Here is a 14,827-nt window from a genome sequence, read left to right on the forward strand (position 1 = left end):
TGGTTGTTTTTAGGATTAATAAGATAAAGATGACTGAAAGAATTTTTTAGAATAACGCTTCCACAAATTGTTAAGCTGCGTTTTGTCTATTATTTTATTTTTAGAATTTGAGATAAAGTTAGAAAAAAAAATCAAGGAGGGAGTTGATGGAGCTCAAATGGTTGAGCCCCTGCTTCCCATGGGTAAGGTCCTGGGTTCAATCTCTGGTACTTCTTTAAAAAAAAAAATCAATGTTGGAGGGGTGACGTCATCAACACAGCGACGGAAGCCCCGCCCTGAAAAAAGCTCCCCAGATACTCTGGAGAATACGTAGAGCCTGGAATAGGACTCCACAATTCCTGAATTGACGAGAAAAACAGCAGGTAGGAACTCCCATCCAGGACCTCCCGGTCCTCTTCCCTTCCGTGCAAAGCTTGGGAGTTCCCCAGAGGCGGCGAGCTGCCTGGATCGCTCTCACCAGGGAAACAGATGTTAGAGGAACTAACACCAGTGAGTTAGAACCCCACGCATATCCAATTACAGAGACAGAAGGCCACGGAGACCCAGTGCTGAAAACCAGCTGCTGAGGAATGCTGAAAACAGAAGGGCCTCATTTTAGGGAGTGGGGAGTAAAATCCCAGCCGAAGGGCTGTGACAGTGGCGCGCTCACGCAGTCCAGTTATTGTTGGTGGAATTCCTTAAATGCAGAATGGACTTTTTAGTGCCACCTTTCTGGAATGACCCTGTCTGACTCTCCAAGGTAGGATAACCTAATAGGGAAGAAGGCATTTTTTTTTGGCAGAAAAGCCTCATAGCGAGAAATGGAGGGGGAGGGCTGCACTGAATTGCTGCTAGAGACTGGAGAGTCCCAGAAATGAAAAGTGTAAGGAAGATGGGGCACTGAGTGAGGAAGAAAATTTAAGCAAATCAACGGAGCTGGGGACAAATATCTGCACAAAAACAAATAGAACAGGTCAAGATTCCTGGAAAATGAGGAGAGGAAATAACCTGGCAAGTTATGGCAGGTTGTTAGATTTCAGGTTCTGGGGAAAGGAGCACTTACAAGAGGTAGGAACTAAGTTAAGCTTCAGTTTGCTGATGTAGGGCTTAGCATGAAGGACTCTATCTAGGGTTTACTTAATTTGTTTAACAATTCCCCCTAGTTTAATCTGGCTCTCAGCCATTGGGAGTTGTGATCAAAATGTAAGGTGTTCACCCTATTTTCAGTTACTGCCTAAGGTCTTGGGGTAGTACTTGCAGGTTATTTTCATGTTGGACTCATAGATGGTCATGATGCCAGTTTTTCCATGGTCATCATTATTAAGTCATCCCAGACAGAAATCATGTGCTGGGCAAATGATCCCAGACATAAAGAAATCACAAGTGGTTGGGGACACAGATTCAAAATGCATGAGAGAAAACAGTACACCAGAGAGGCTAAAATGAGTACTAGAGTGATAAAAGACCCAGCTGCCTACATCATAGTATACTCCTAAGCCCAGGACCCATTTGACCCAAGTGAAATCAATGTGATCAAATCAGAGCCTTGAGGAAGGCCTTACCTGTTTAAACCATGTGGTCTATTTAATTATTTCTCAATTGCCCCAGAAGTGTGTAACCAGGTAAAATAGGTGATGTTGGCAATGGCAAAAATGCTCCTTGTTTCAGCTAATAAGTAACAAGTTTGGCAATGCTCTTGTCTAAAATAAGTTTAACTAAATCTAATGACTTGCTGTGCAGCTAGAGCCCTAGCAGTATATCAAGTAATTTCTCCTACTGAGATTGATAAATATCTTAACTTGTTTTCATTTGTGTTAACCCCAAGCCAAGGTAGCAGCAATCTGCCAAAAGAAGCAAACCCAGAATCACTAAGTCCCTGGGTAAATCCCATTTTCCCTCAGATTGTAGATTGAGGGGAGTATTCCCGTGAGAAGTTTCAGATTTATTACAAGTTCCTAAGGGACTGTGAGGAGACAAAATGCACATTGCTCAGGCATTTATTGGCTATTAAGGTAATTTACTGCCCAGGCAAATATAAGATTTCCACAATAAAAATATTGCCTGACAGAACAATGTAACTATAGTCAAGGTGATGTTTTATTATAAATTCATTACTAGGAATCCTATCCATTTGTCCTTTGTATCCAAGAATCTGTGGTATTGATAGTTCAACTGAAAAGCTGACCAAAATTTGTGTTGTGAATCTTTTGCAGATCCAGTACCTTAAAACCTGAAAGTGGACATGCATTGTTAAGGTAACTTGTAGTTTGTGGAGACATATGGACTATTATAGTACGTTTTCCAAACTCTTCTATGATATCTTTATAAGTCTCTCAACCAGTTATATCTATAATGTGGTTGATACTGAGCAAAAGCAGGTTCTGCCCTTCCAATACACTTTTAAAGACCAATTCCTGAGATATTGTGGTTCCAAGTGAGAAAGTTTATTTGCTAGGATAACGGATCATTGGTTTAGCAATGGCCCCAAAATATACCTCCTTGATTGTGAGGAGCTTAGGGTTTTTATGGATTTAAACATGGGAGGGTTGAATGGGTACAATCACAATAGTAAATATACACAAGCTAGTTTTCAAATAACCTTGAACAAATGTAAGGTTAGTTTAGAATAAACACCACAATAGTAAGTATACATAAGGCTGAGAATAATTTTGAAATAACCATAAACAAATGTAAGTCAGGCTGGAAACCATCTCAATAGTTAGTATACACAATGGTGAGCCTTGTTTGCAATAACCATAAAGAGGTTGACCTAGCCAGTTTCAGTAATTTCAGGTATTAGCTGTGGGCTATTCTATAGTATATTGATAAAATAAGTAAAAATGCACCTATATAGTGATTCAATAATCACAAACTTTTGTTAATTCTTAATTTTTGGTTACAATTTACAGATCCAAGAAAGATTAAAGCAGGGTAAAGAAGGCCATGGGTCTAGTATTCATATTTGATATGAAAAGAAATGCTGCTGTCTGATCCAAAGAGACTGAAGCATTTGTGATTAGGAAGAAATTTGTTTTGGGTAGAACAGTGTGGTCCTTTGCAGTGTGCCTAGATCAAGGTTTATGGTGACAATTCCAACAGTCTGTAAGCTTCCCTTCCTTTGAAATGTCCTTGGAAAAACAGACAATGGCATTGTCTTTCCAGGGTGGTGCAAGGACAAAGCATAGGGGAAAATAAAGATTTTATGCATTTTAAATAGTTGTAAGGTAGAGTTTATGTGAGGACTTGTTTTTGTTAGGACTTGTCACCTTGGGAATAAGTAGTCAACTTTGTGACATTTTCTCCTTCCCTTCCTGGCTTGTATGATTTTTAAGTCTCCTTAATTAGTCCAGGAGTCTGATGGAATTTTTTTTTAATTTGAGTAATATGGACCCTTGGACAATACCCTGTAATTAAGTTGCATTGTCAGAAGTTAGGAGTACCTGGAAGGGTTGGGTTTAATGAGGATCTAGGACTGTCTTTTGTCTGTGTCATTTCCAGTAGACCCCTTATCCTGGTGACAGATTATGATTAATGGAGTGCCTATCATGTGGGACAGGAAAGGTGTCCTTTTCTTGTTGGAGATAATCTTTGGCATAATGAATTAAGGATTTGCAAATTGGGTCATTCCATGGTGTGACAATAAATGATCAGGTCTCAATTTATTCTCAGAGATAGTTCGGCTAGGAATAGTTTCATATGGGGAGAGTGTGAGTTTCCTATAAGGAATGATACGAATAAACACCCTGAGGTAAAATTTTGGGCCAGGAAGGGTTAGGTTCTTCAGTTAATTTGGACAGTATTAATTTAAGTTTATAATTACAGCCATTTAATTAGTGGCTGTTTTTGCGTGAAAATATGCAAGTGCATTTTTAAAACTATTCAGGCTCAGTCCTTTTTGTTTAAGCCTTTAGCTTAATGATGCCAACAGTAGATGGGAGTAAATTGGTAGAAAGGAGATAATTCACTGGTCACAATTTTCAACTGGCATACCAGAAGTGAGGAACCCTCTTTGCTTCCATTGCATGCTGAAATCACTAGAGATCAGGGGTTTAAACCAGGGGAAAGATTTCAAGGGGTCTGTGAGCTTGAATTGGAAATTTTAATTTAAAGACATGCTGATGTTGATTGTTGTAACGCTAACTGCTCTTACCTTCTGAGAAGGGGTCCATGGTTTTCACCTGACTGGCAAAGGAGTCCATGGAAAAAAGGAACCCCTGCTATAGATGTTAACAGAATTCCCTTCTGAGAGATAGCGGGGTTGGGTAAGGTAAGGATGAGTTCATCCTTTTTTGTGGAAGAAAATTGTGGATGGCTGTGTTATTCAAGTGTTATAGCCTGTTTAGAATGTACCATTAACAATTCTAGCATAAGAATCATTAACAAATAGAATGACACCTGGGTTGATATAAGAGCATGTTTGGAAACTTTAATTTTGAAGTTTATAGTACTGGGATAGTCCCTGATTGGATAAAGATAGCAGAGTAGCAGGATCAATAAAATTACAGCATTTTAGGTGAAGGTTAAGAGGTGAAGTAGAAGGATCACTTAAGAAGTCAGTTTTCTGGAGGAAAAATGTTAGGCCTGCTCAGAGTTAAGTTCACTGAGGCTATAATTAATTTGGCAGCTTCTGCTGAATCTTTAACACAATTTAGTTAGGAACAGACAGCTGCATTGAGGCGGGGGCTGTAATATGCAATAGATTTAGAGTTTCCTCTGTATTCCTGAATTAACATCCTTAAGACTTGGTTATATAACCTTTTACTTTATAACTTTTAACTTTTATTTCCTGTTAACAAGGAGAATAGGTCTAATTGAATCTATTAAAATAATTATTATAGTACCGTAAATTTAAGAATATTCAGTAAGAGTTTTCAAATTCTGGAAGAGTCAGGCAAGGAGATAAAGATGAATGCTTTATGAATTATAGATAGCTTAATTCAGTAAGGGATCCCTTGTATCTAGAAAATAGAGCAATAAAATATTAGCAATAATCCAAAGAAAGCTATGATCATTCTTTATCAATTCATTTAGCCTTAAGTAATTAATCTGTGTTTCATTAGATCTTCTGTTATCAATCTCAAGAACCTATCAGCTTCTTCGTTAAAATTCTGGAGATTTTCACTAAGTACAGTGGTATGCTCTAAAATTTATTTAAGGAATGTCATTAGTAGTTAGTGCCTCAGATAACTTGGCCTAGTATTCCCATAGGTCTCTGGGACAGCCCTTTATGTTGAAGGTGAAGCATACTTACCTGTAGCTGATTGCAAGTGTTTTCAGGGAAGCATCAGAATAAAAACTATCTGTAAATGACAGAAAACTTAAAACGTCCAAGGTTAACTTATTGCTGTTTTACAAAAGTGAACAATCAGATGATAGGTTATAAAACATTATTTTAAGAACAACTGAACTTATTGCCAATAATACTACTGTCTAATATTAGACTTATCAGTCCTTGGACAATTGATGGCCACTGAAGATATAGAAAAGTCTCCAAGAACTTTATATACTTTCTGAAATGCTTATATTAATAACATTTTATCCTATAATTTAGCCAACAGAAAGTTACAAAATCATTTTTAATTTGATAATATTTCCTATGTAACTGATAACCTATGAAATAAAACTATTTTATCATCTTTCTTTTTACAAGGTGAAAGAGAAAAATCTGTTGTGATTTTCCAAGGACCCTCTGGAAAATCCCAATAAGAGTTTGAGCTGAAGAAGATATTATTTATGGTTCAATTTTTGGAAGGAAACTGTCAAAAGTTGTCAGGTTTTAAGATTTTGATAAATAGATTGTGGGAAACTGTGAAACAAGAATTACTTCATGAAAGGGACAACAAAATATTTTAAAAATAAACAGGCAGTAGCATGGTGGTAAAAAAAATAATTTATTTCAAAAGCGAGAAGTCATTTTCATTTTCTAAAGCAATTAAATAATGTTTGTATAAAGGATATATAGCACAGGAGGTTTATCTGATAAGATAGAGAATTTTTCCCTCTAAGCAGGTTACTCAGATGTTTTAGAAAAACTTTTATTAATTCTTAGTAAGAGTAGACCAACAATCATAGGATACATTGTCATTGTAAAGGAAAGAAAATCAAATATTAGTTTTGCATGAAGATACTGTCTAAGGAAACTCTTAAATATCTTATAACCCTATTAAATCTTAATCACCCATAACCACGATCAATAAAATCCCTTTTCTGAAAACCTACACCTTTCTTTATCTATTCAGCTTGTCCTACGTATTCCTTTTTATAATTCTGTAAAAACCTGTCATTTTACTTTTAGACGAAACTATTTTCCATTCTCTTAACAAAACACATTCTACATAATTTACGTATTTGTTATCAAAAAGATTTTGTAAACTGCATTCATTCCATCATCCTTCAAAACTCAGATTACATTTTTTGATCATCTTAAGGTTCTAGTAGGTATAATGCTATATTATTTTATTATAACAACTGCATAAATTTAAGAAGAATATGTCAGACTGGAATAAAATTGTATGCTTATATCCTACTTAGTATTGATAATTCCAAAGACACAGCTATTTTTATTTAGTTAATATTCAATCAGACCCATTTGCCTTGGGTTTACCTAAATTATGTGAAGTTTATTTTTTAAATTTGGATTTACTTCTATGCATTCTCTGTTTTCACTGGAAATACTAGAATTTTGTTTTTCTTAATCTCTGGAACTATTGGAGTATTAATTTATATATGTGCTTATTTATCTTTAAGCCAACTTGAATAGAATAGAACTCTTTAAAGGAATTTCATAAGTTACTTTGGTAATACCATTCAGAGGTAGAAAATGTCCTATGTCAAACATACAGACAGACAAAGAAAGAGATTATAGCTTCAATTAAAACTAATTTAGCCATTTGTCAGATATAAAATATAGAAATAAAGAAAATATAGAAATCCTCTGAGCTTACACTTTCTCATTTTTCTTTTGCAAAGAGTTCTTTAATGAAACTTTTTTTTTTGCATTAACTTTGTAAATTCTGATTACTAAATAAAGTAGGCATTCTATGTAGCTCTTTAGTTTTGGAACTCCTTTTCTAGAGTAATGTGTAATTTTGTCTAATTGGACATTTCCCAAAATGGAAATGAAAATTCCAGATTGTCTTTGGTGAGATTTTGCCATTTTGTTAGATTGATACAGCGTCCAGCCCCATAATTTTAAAATATGTTTTAAAGAAACTTTAGATTATTTAAATGCTACATAAAATATAGGGGATTCCCATATGTCCCACTCCCTCCCTGACCACACTGTCCCATAGTAACAACATCCTTCATTAGTGTGGTACATTTGCTACAATTTATGGGCACATAGTGAAGCATTGCCACTAACCATGGATTATGTGTACAGTATAGTTTATACTCTGCCACACACTGTATATATAATGGCCTGTATCTGTCATTACAGTGACATTTAGAACAATTCTGATGTCCCAAAAATGCCCCCATATTATACCTATTCCTCCTCCTCCCTCCCTACAGAACCTCCAGTGGCCACTACCTCCACATCAATGCTAAAAGTTCTTCCATTGCTAGAATAGTAATAAATTTATAGTAGAATAGTAAGTCTATTTTAGTGCATTGTTCATTCTCCAATCTTTAGGATTTTGGGATGGTCATGCCCAATCTGCCTCTAATTGAAAGGAGGCAGATTGTCTGGGGCAGATGAATGGAACTATCTTGCTTGTGTTTGCAGACTCTCTGTTCCTTGGGGTGTTTGTTGCCATCATCATCACCTTGTTAGTTGTCCTGGGTGAGTCCAATGAACTGGAGAGTAGGTTTTGCAAATCTGATATTCAGGGCTCAACTGGCATGTGGACTGACTAAAGATTTTAGTGTCTTTGGGCATAAATCTATCAAGTATTATACTAACTATAGCTTCAAATAGAAGTGGAAGAAGAGCCATGTATAGGGAAACCACAGATGAGTCCAACTCTGTCACAATGGGGAACATAAATTCCAAAGTAAGGCCCACTGTCAGGGTGCCAAACTCCTTAGGTGTCTGCTCTGCATATAGTGTCTGGATGTCTCTAGAGTCCTCAGGATCCCCACTATTTGGGACAATATTTACTGTGGTAGTCACTGAGATTCCGCTGAGATGTGCAAAAGTGTAACCTCTGTAATGACCTCCTGACTCACTTTGAATTCACTTAGCCATAAAAACTCCTTTGTTTCTACCATTTCCCCCTTTGATGAAGGCCTTTTTCCAGGTGCATTTTTAGTTCATGCTTGGTAATAATTTCTTTTTTTTTTTCTCTTTATTTTTTTTTAAATGTTACATTAAAAAAATGTGAGGTCCCCATATACCCCCCACCCCCCTCACCCCACTTCTCCCATATCAACAACCTTTTCATCATCATGGGACATTCATTGCATTTGGTGAATACATTTTGGAGCAGTGCTGTACCACATAGATAATGGTTTACATTGTAGTTTACACTCCCCCAGTCCACCCAGTGGGCCATGGCAGGACATACAATGTCCAGCAACTATCTCTGCAGTACCAACCAGGACAACTCCAAGTCCTGAAAATGATGTAGCATTGATGTGGAGAAAGTGACCATGGTAGATGCTGAGTGTAGAGAGAGAAAAGAGATGTGATGGTAATAATCTCCTCATGCCAGGGAGGCTTATCCCCAACAGTCATGTTCCATGTTAAGGGAAAGGTAGTGTGTTTATTTACTGAGTTTGGCTTAGAGAGATGCCACATATGAGCAACAAGGAGGCCCTGAGGAGGTAATTCTTAGGCAACATATGCCAGAGTCCCAGAGTATAGAGAATCAAATTTTTGATAAGCATGAGGAGCCCATCTTTATCATTTCACTTCTTACCTTGGGCATAGGACAAAGAAACGAGCAGTAACAATGAAACTGGTCTGGACTAAAAGGCTAGGGGCTTAGGCTAAAAATTTGAACTTTCTCATCACTAAGATTAACCCACTATCCTTTGGACTGACAGCTAGTGAGATCAGAGAGCTCAAACGCAGAAATAGTAGAACTCAGATTTGAGAGGGACTCATCAAAGAATCTTGAAGATGGTAGGGAGGAAAGAAAACACAAAGGGTTCAGCAGACCTTTTTTTTTTTTTTTGTCTTATTGTCCCTAGAGTCATTAGTGGCCACCTTAGGATCTTCTCCTCTTAACCAAAATGACCAAAAAAAAAAAAAAAAAATCCAAAGAAAATTGGTTCTATGGATCTCATAAATTTTTAAAGCAGTTCATGAATCAGACAACATACAGTCCCTAAAATGGAAGGGAGCTTAGAAGAATGAGAGCAGAAAGGCTTCTATAAATAGGACAAGGTAGTCTTAAAGAAAATAATCTTATTCTTTGACATAGGATAGTTTTCCTTATTTGGCTTAGCCTTGATTTAGAGGAACCAAGCTACAGAAGAAAAAGGGAACTGTTGAGTTATAGATTGGGTATTCTCAGGATTCAGGTCCTGGGATAGGAGCACTTACAGAGACAGGACTTAGTTAAGCTTTAGTTTGATGACCTGGGGCTTAGAATGAGGGACTCAGCACTATGTAACTTACGTGTCATCTCCTAGACTTTTGTTTTGATAAAAAAAAGTCTTAAATACTTTCTCAAAAGAAATTAGAATAATTTGCAATTATTCAGCAAAGCATATATTCAAGTACCAAACTCTAAAAAAAAATTACCTTTTAAGAGATTATGGACCCACCATACAAATGTTTTATACAGTAGGATGGAGGAAAACCTCAAAATTTTGAAAGGGCTAACCAACATTCCCTATCCAAAAGTAAACAAAATCAGGAAATAATGAGAAACATGGAAAATGTAATATCTGAACTGAAAATCAAGAGGGAAAACTCTTATAAATAACCTTGGCACAAATAATAAAGAATGTTTTGAAAAATACCAATAATAGTTGAATACGTTATGTAAAATTACCAGAATCACAAATATAAACCAATATTCCTGAAATAATTATTGGTCTTGTATTGTGTAAAATACTTTTGTAATTTAAAATAGATGATTAAATTATATAAGCACCTACCTTAAAAATTTAAAAGGAATACAATTAAACGTCAGTGAGGTAGAGACGGAGTTAATGGAGAAGTTAAAAATAATTCATTTGTAAATGGAAAAAAATAGAAGAAATATCTAAGATTCAGGTGACCATTCCTAATAGTTCTTTCTGTGATGAAGAGAGTGATCTATATCTGCATAGTCTGTTACAGAAGCCACTAGCCACATATGGTATTGGGCACTTAAAATTTGTTTAGTGCTTCTAAAGCACTGAATTTTTACTTTTATTTAAATTTGATTAATTTAAGTTTGTCACGTATGTTTATTGCTTACTGTATTGAACAGAAAAGACCTAGAATCTGGGACAACACAATTAAAAGTAACAAAATAGGTTCAAAAAATGAATAAGGGACACAAATAGTCAAAAATAGTAAATGAGAATGGTGAAGGAAAAGTGGAAACAATAAAAATGGAAGATATTTCTTTGGAATAAAAAAAGTCTGAATATACTCAGGACTTATAAAAATGCAAATAAATGTGGCCTGCGCACATCTATTATTGGGAGAACTCACCAGAACTCCAAACTTGGAAGAAATGGTGAGGTCAACAAGGTTCTGAGACAGGTTACAAAAGAAAGCAGTATTTTCCTCTCTTCCTAAATACCTGCCCCATCTAGTTTCTTCTTAGGTGAATATAATCTCTATTTTTGCGTACCTTTATAAAACAGTCTGACTATGTAGGAATTATATTCTAGGGGGTCACACTCTATTACACTGATAATAAAACTAGTCAGTGCTTCAGTGAATTTACCAGATAAGTTCAAAATCATATCTCTCAGATAATGTTGGATATGTAAGGGTATTATGAAGAGAAATTATGAAGGTTCATTTGTTTCATTCATGATTTCTTTTGGTTGCATTATGTGTACTAAGAGATATTCCTGGTCCAGGAGATTCATTAGGGACCCTAATGCACCAGTTCTCTATAGGTAAAATCTGGAATTCTCAAATAACTTTGGAAAAAATAAATGGAAGATGAATAAATATGAGCATTTCAAGAGGCCTAATGATATGACAGAAATTCAACAGGTTACTAGGATGAAGAATGGATGGTGGGAGTGGTGGGGTAGAAGCTACATAGTAATCTCCAGAATATGATGAATATGTTAGTAATTATCTGAAAGAATACTGAAAGTCAATTTTATAATTGTTTTTATAAGGGGAAATTATATAAAGATTATAGTACGTAATAGTGCAGGACATAATTTTATTGCCATTTCATTCACAATTTAATTGTAGAAATATTTGAGAGGAATTCAATGGTTTCTTCTTGATTTGTCATTATTATGAATATGGTATTTATGCAAAAAATTAATATGAGAAAATGTTCATTAAAACTTACAACACAAGTTTATATTCCCATGCATACAATAAAATATGTTTTATATCAGAGAGAAAACTGGATTTCTTTGACTAAAATCTCATGCACTTTCTGTACTTTACCTTATCTGTACCATTCTTATTGAGGCGAAATTCACATAACATAAAAATAACCATTTTAAAAGTATGTTCAGTGACATTTAGTACATTCACCATGTTATGCGTCAGCTATATCTAATTTCAGAAAATGTTATCCACTCTAAAGGAAGCCTCATACACACAAAAGGAGTATTCCCATTAACCTCAATCCCTGTCTACCATTGATCATCTTTCTGTCTCTATTGATTGGCCTATTCTGGATATTGCATATAAATGGAATCTTATAAAAATGTGACCTTTTGTATCTGGCCTAAGTTTTGAAAACACTTAACATGTTTTCAAATCTTTTCTATGGTATAGCTTATATCATTACTTCATTCAAATTTATGCCTGAACAAAATTCCAAGGTATGATACTACACATTTTTGTTATCCATTTATTAGATGATAGAAATTTGGGTTGTTTCTACATGTTATTATAAACAATGCTAATATGGACATTTGTACACAATTACTTGAATATCTTCAGTTTTTGGTGGTTTATATCAAGGAAGAGACCTGCTAGGTCATCAAGCTGATTCTGTATATATCTTATTGAGGCACTGCATAAATATTTTCCAAGTGGTAGTAGCATTGTACACACCTACCAGCTAAGTACAAGGATTCCAGTTTCTCCACATTATTTTAGATTTTCAAAAAAGTATAACCATCCCAGCAGGTTTGAAGTGATGTCACATTTTGGTGTTGATTTTCATATCCCTAATAATGAAAGATGTTGAGCATTATTTCATGTGTTTATCTAATTACAAATATTCCTTGAAAAAATATCTATTCAAATACTTTGCCCATTTTTAATTAGATTCCTTGTCTTTATGTTAAAGGGTAAGGGATTTTATTTTATTTATTTATTTATTTTTTAATTATTTATTTATTTTTAAAAATTACATTAAAAAAATATGAGGTCCCATTCAACTCCACCGCCCCCACCCCCCACTCCCCCCACAGCAACACTCTCTCCCATCATCGTGACACGTCCATTGCACCTGGTAAGTACATCTCTGAGCATCACTGCACCCCATAGTCAATGGTCCACATCATAGCCCACACTCTCCCACGTTCCATCCAGTGGGCCCTGGGGGGATCTACAATGTCCCGTAATTGTCCGTGAAGCACCACCCAGGACAACTCCACGTCCCAAAAATGCCTCCACATCTCATCTCTTCCTCCCATTCCTCAAACCCAGCAGCCACCATGGCTACCCTTCCCACACCCATTCCACATTTTCTCTGTGGACATTGGATTGGTTGTGTCCATTGCACATCTATGTCAAGTGGGGGCTTAGATTCCACATGGATACTGGATGCACTCCTCCTGCTTTCAGTTGTAGACACTCTAGGCTCCATGGTGTGGTGGTTGACCTTCTTCAACTCGATGTTAGCTGAGTGGGGTAAGTCCAATAAATCAAAGTGTAGGAGCTGAAGTCTGTTGAGGCTCTGGGCCTGGGTGTCATATTATCAGTCCAGAGATTCAAATCCCCTAAATATATCTTAAACCCCAGCACCAACTACAATTCCAATAAAGTAGCATGCAAGTCTTGTGAAAAGAGATCCACTCTGAGTCCAATTCCATCACGCAGAAACACCAGCTCCAAAGAAGGGCCATCTGCCATGGCAGTGAACCCCATCTGCCATGACCATAGAACCCGTGGGTCTCTTTATCCCTCAAAAGAAACAATACCTGGGGTTGTATCTACTTTATCTGTCTCTTAGACTGCTCAGTTGTGCATAAGGGCAAAGGTAAGGGATTTTAAAAGATAAACATTCTGGAATATTAGGCCCTTCTTATATGTTTGGAAGGTTTTTAAATTTTTGTGAAAAACTTTTTGTCTATTTTTGTTGTAGTGCCTTTAATGTCATATTTAACATAAATTGCCACAACAAAAGTAATGAAGAATTACCCCTATATTTACTTGTAAGGGTGCTATATTTTGCTTTTACATTTACCTGTCTAAATGCCTTAATTATTTGTAAATATTTAAGCTAAGGATCAAAATTCAAAGGTAGGGATTGAAATTACAACTTTGCATGTGCATATCCCATTGTTCCACCACCATATGGTAAAGACATTGTCCTTTCCTGAATGCAAGACCCTGGTGTCATGTATGTTGAAAATAAATTGGTGATCTAGATCTATCTATATCAGTATCATCTATATGTTTATTTCTGAACTATCAGTTCTATTTCATTATTTTAGATGTTTACCTTTATGCCAGTACACACAATTTTAATAAATGTGGATTTGTATTATGTTTTGAAATATAGAATTGTATATCTTCTAGTTTTGTTCTTTTTTCAGTATAATTTTATCTATTAATGTCTCTTTATAATTCAATGATTTTAAGGGTAAGCTCTTAAATTTTTTTAAACAAGTCAACTTTATTGATGAATATTATTGATAATAAGGCATAAAATTTATTTGAAGTGTACAGTAAGTGGTATTTGGTATAATCACATAGCTGTGCATTTATCTTGTCCATTATTAGAGCATTTATATTCAGAGGTGAAGAATTTCCTTGTTTGTTTCTTTGTTTATTATTATATTTATTTTTAAAAATGGGCTATGAAATTTTGATAGGCAATCATTGTATCTCAAAATGTTTTTGGGGTAGAATTGCCACCCTAACTATAATAAATCTGCCATTCTACTAAATGGGAAGTGTTTCCATTTATTTAGATCCTCTTTAATTTATTTCAGCAATATTTTATAGATGTACAAATCTAGTATACCTTGGTTAATATTATAGCAATTTTATTATTTTTGATGCCTTTGAAAATTAATTTTTTCCTAATTTTCTTTTTGAATTCCTCACAATTTATTTGCCTAAATACAACTGAACATGTGTGGAATTGGCATACAGCAGCCATCTAACATACTATTGTTGTGGAACATTTCTAACAAATTATGAGATAATGTCTTGAGACTAATACTACTAACTGTGGCCTATAGTTTTCATTTTGTATATTTTTTACCCCCCCATTATGAACACAATCAATCTTTGCTTTGATATTCTAATATTATACAATATTGCTGTTAACAGTCCATAGGTTATATTTTATTTTTCCCATGCTTCTCCACATTCTTACCACCTTGCAATACTTATGTACGTTTGTTGTATTTCATGGAAAGACGTTTTGTATTTGTACTATGAACCACAAGTCTCATCTATTTTTGGGTTCACTACCTTATTCAGTCCCTAGATTATTCTGGAGCTTTCTTTCAATTCACATTTACATCTCAATACTACCCTTTTCAGCCTCGGTCCCATTTATAGACCTGCTGCATTAGTTCT

At 35.3% G+C, this 14,827-nt stretch overlaps 1 protein-coding gene across 1 annotated transcript in view; it reads left to right on the forward strand.

Moving 5' to 3' along the window:
* The first annotated feature begins 225 nt into the window (after positions 1-225).
* The window catches only part of LOC101421592 (zinc finger protein 596-like), a 79,933-nt gene continuing 65,331 nt past the window's right edge, over positions 226-14,827 (forward strand). The window contains exons 1-2 of the mRNA XM_058307731.2: positions 226-362; positions 2,193-2,234. The gene's annotated coding sequence lies outside the window, so the exon portion shown is untranslated. The remainder of the gene's footprint in view (positions 363-2,192; positions 2,235-14,827) is intronic.

This window comes from Dasypus novemcinctus, chromosome 12 (genome assembly GCF_030445035.2).
Source record: "Dasypus novemcinctus isolate mDasNov1 chromosome 12, mDasNov1.1.hap2, whole genome shotgun sequence".
Taxonomy (NCBI): domain Eukaryota; kingdom Metazoa; phylum Chordata; class Mammalia; order Cingulata; family Dasypodidae; genus Dasypus; species Dasypus novemcinctus.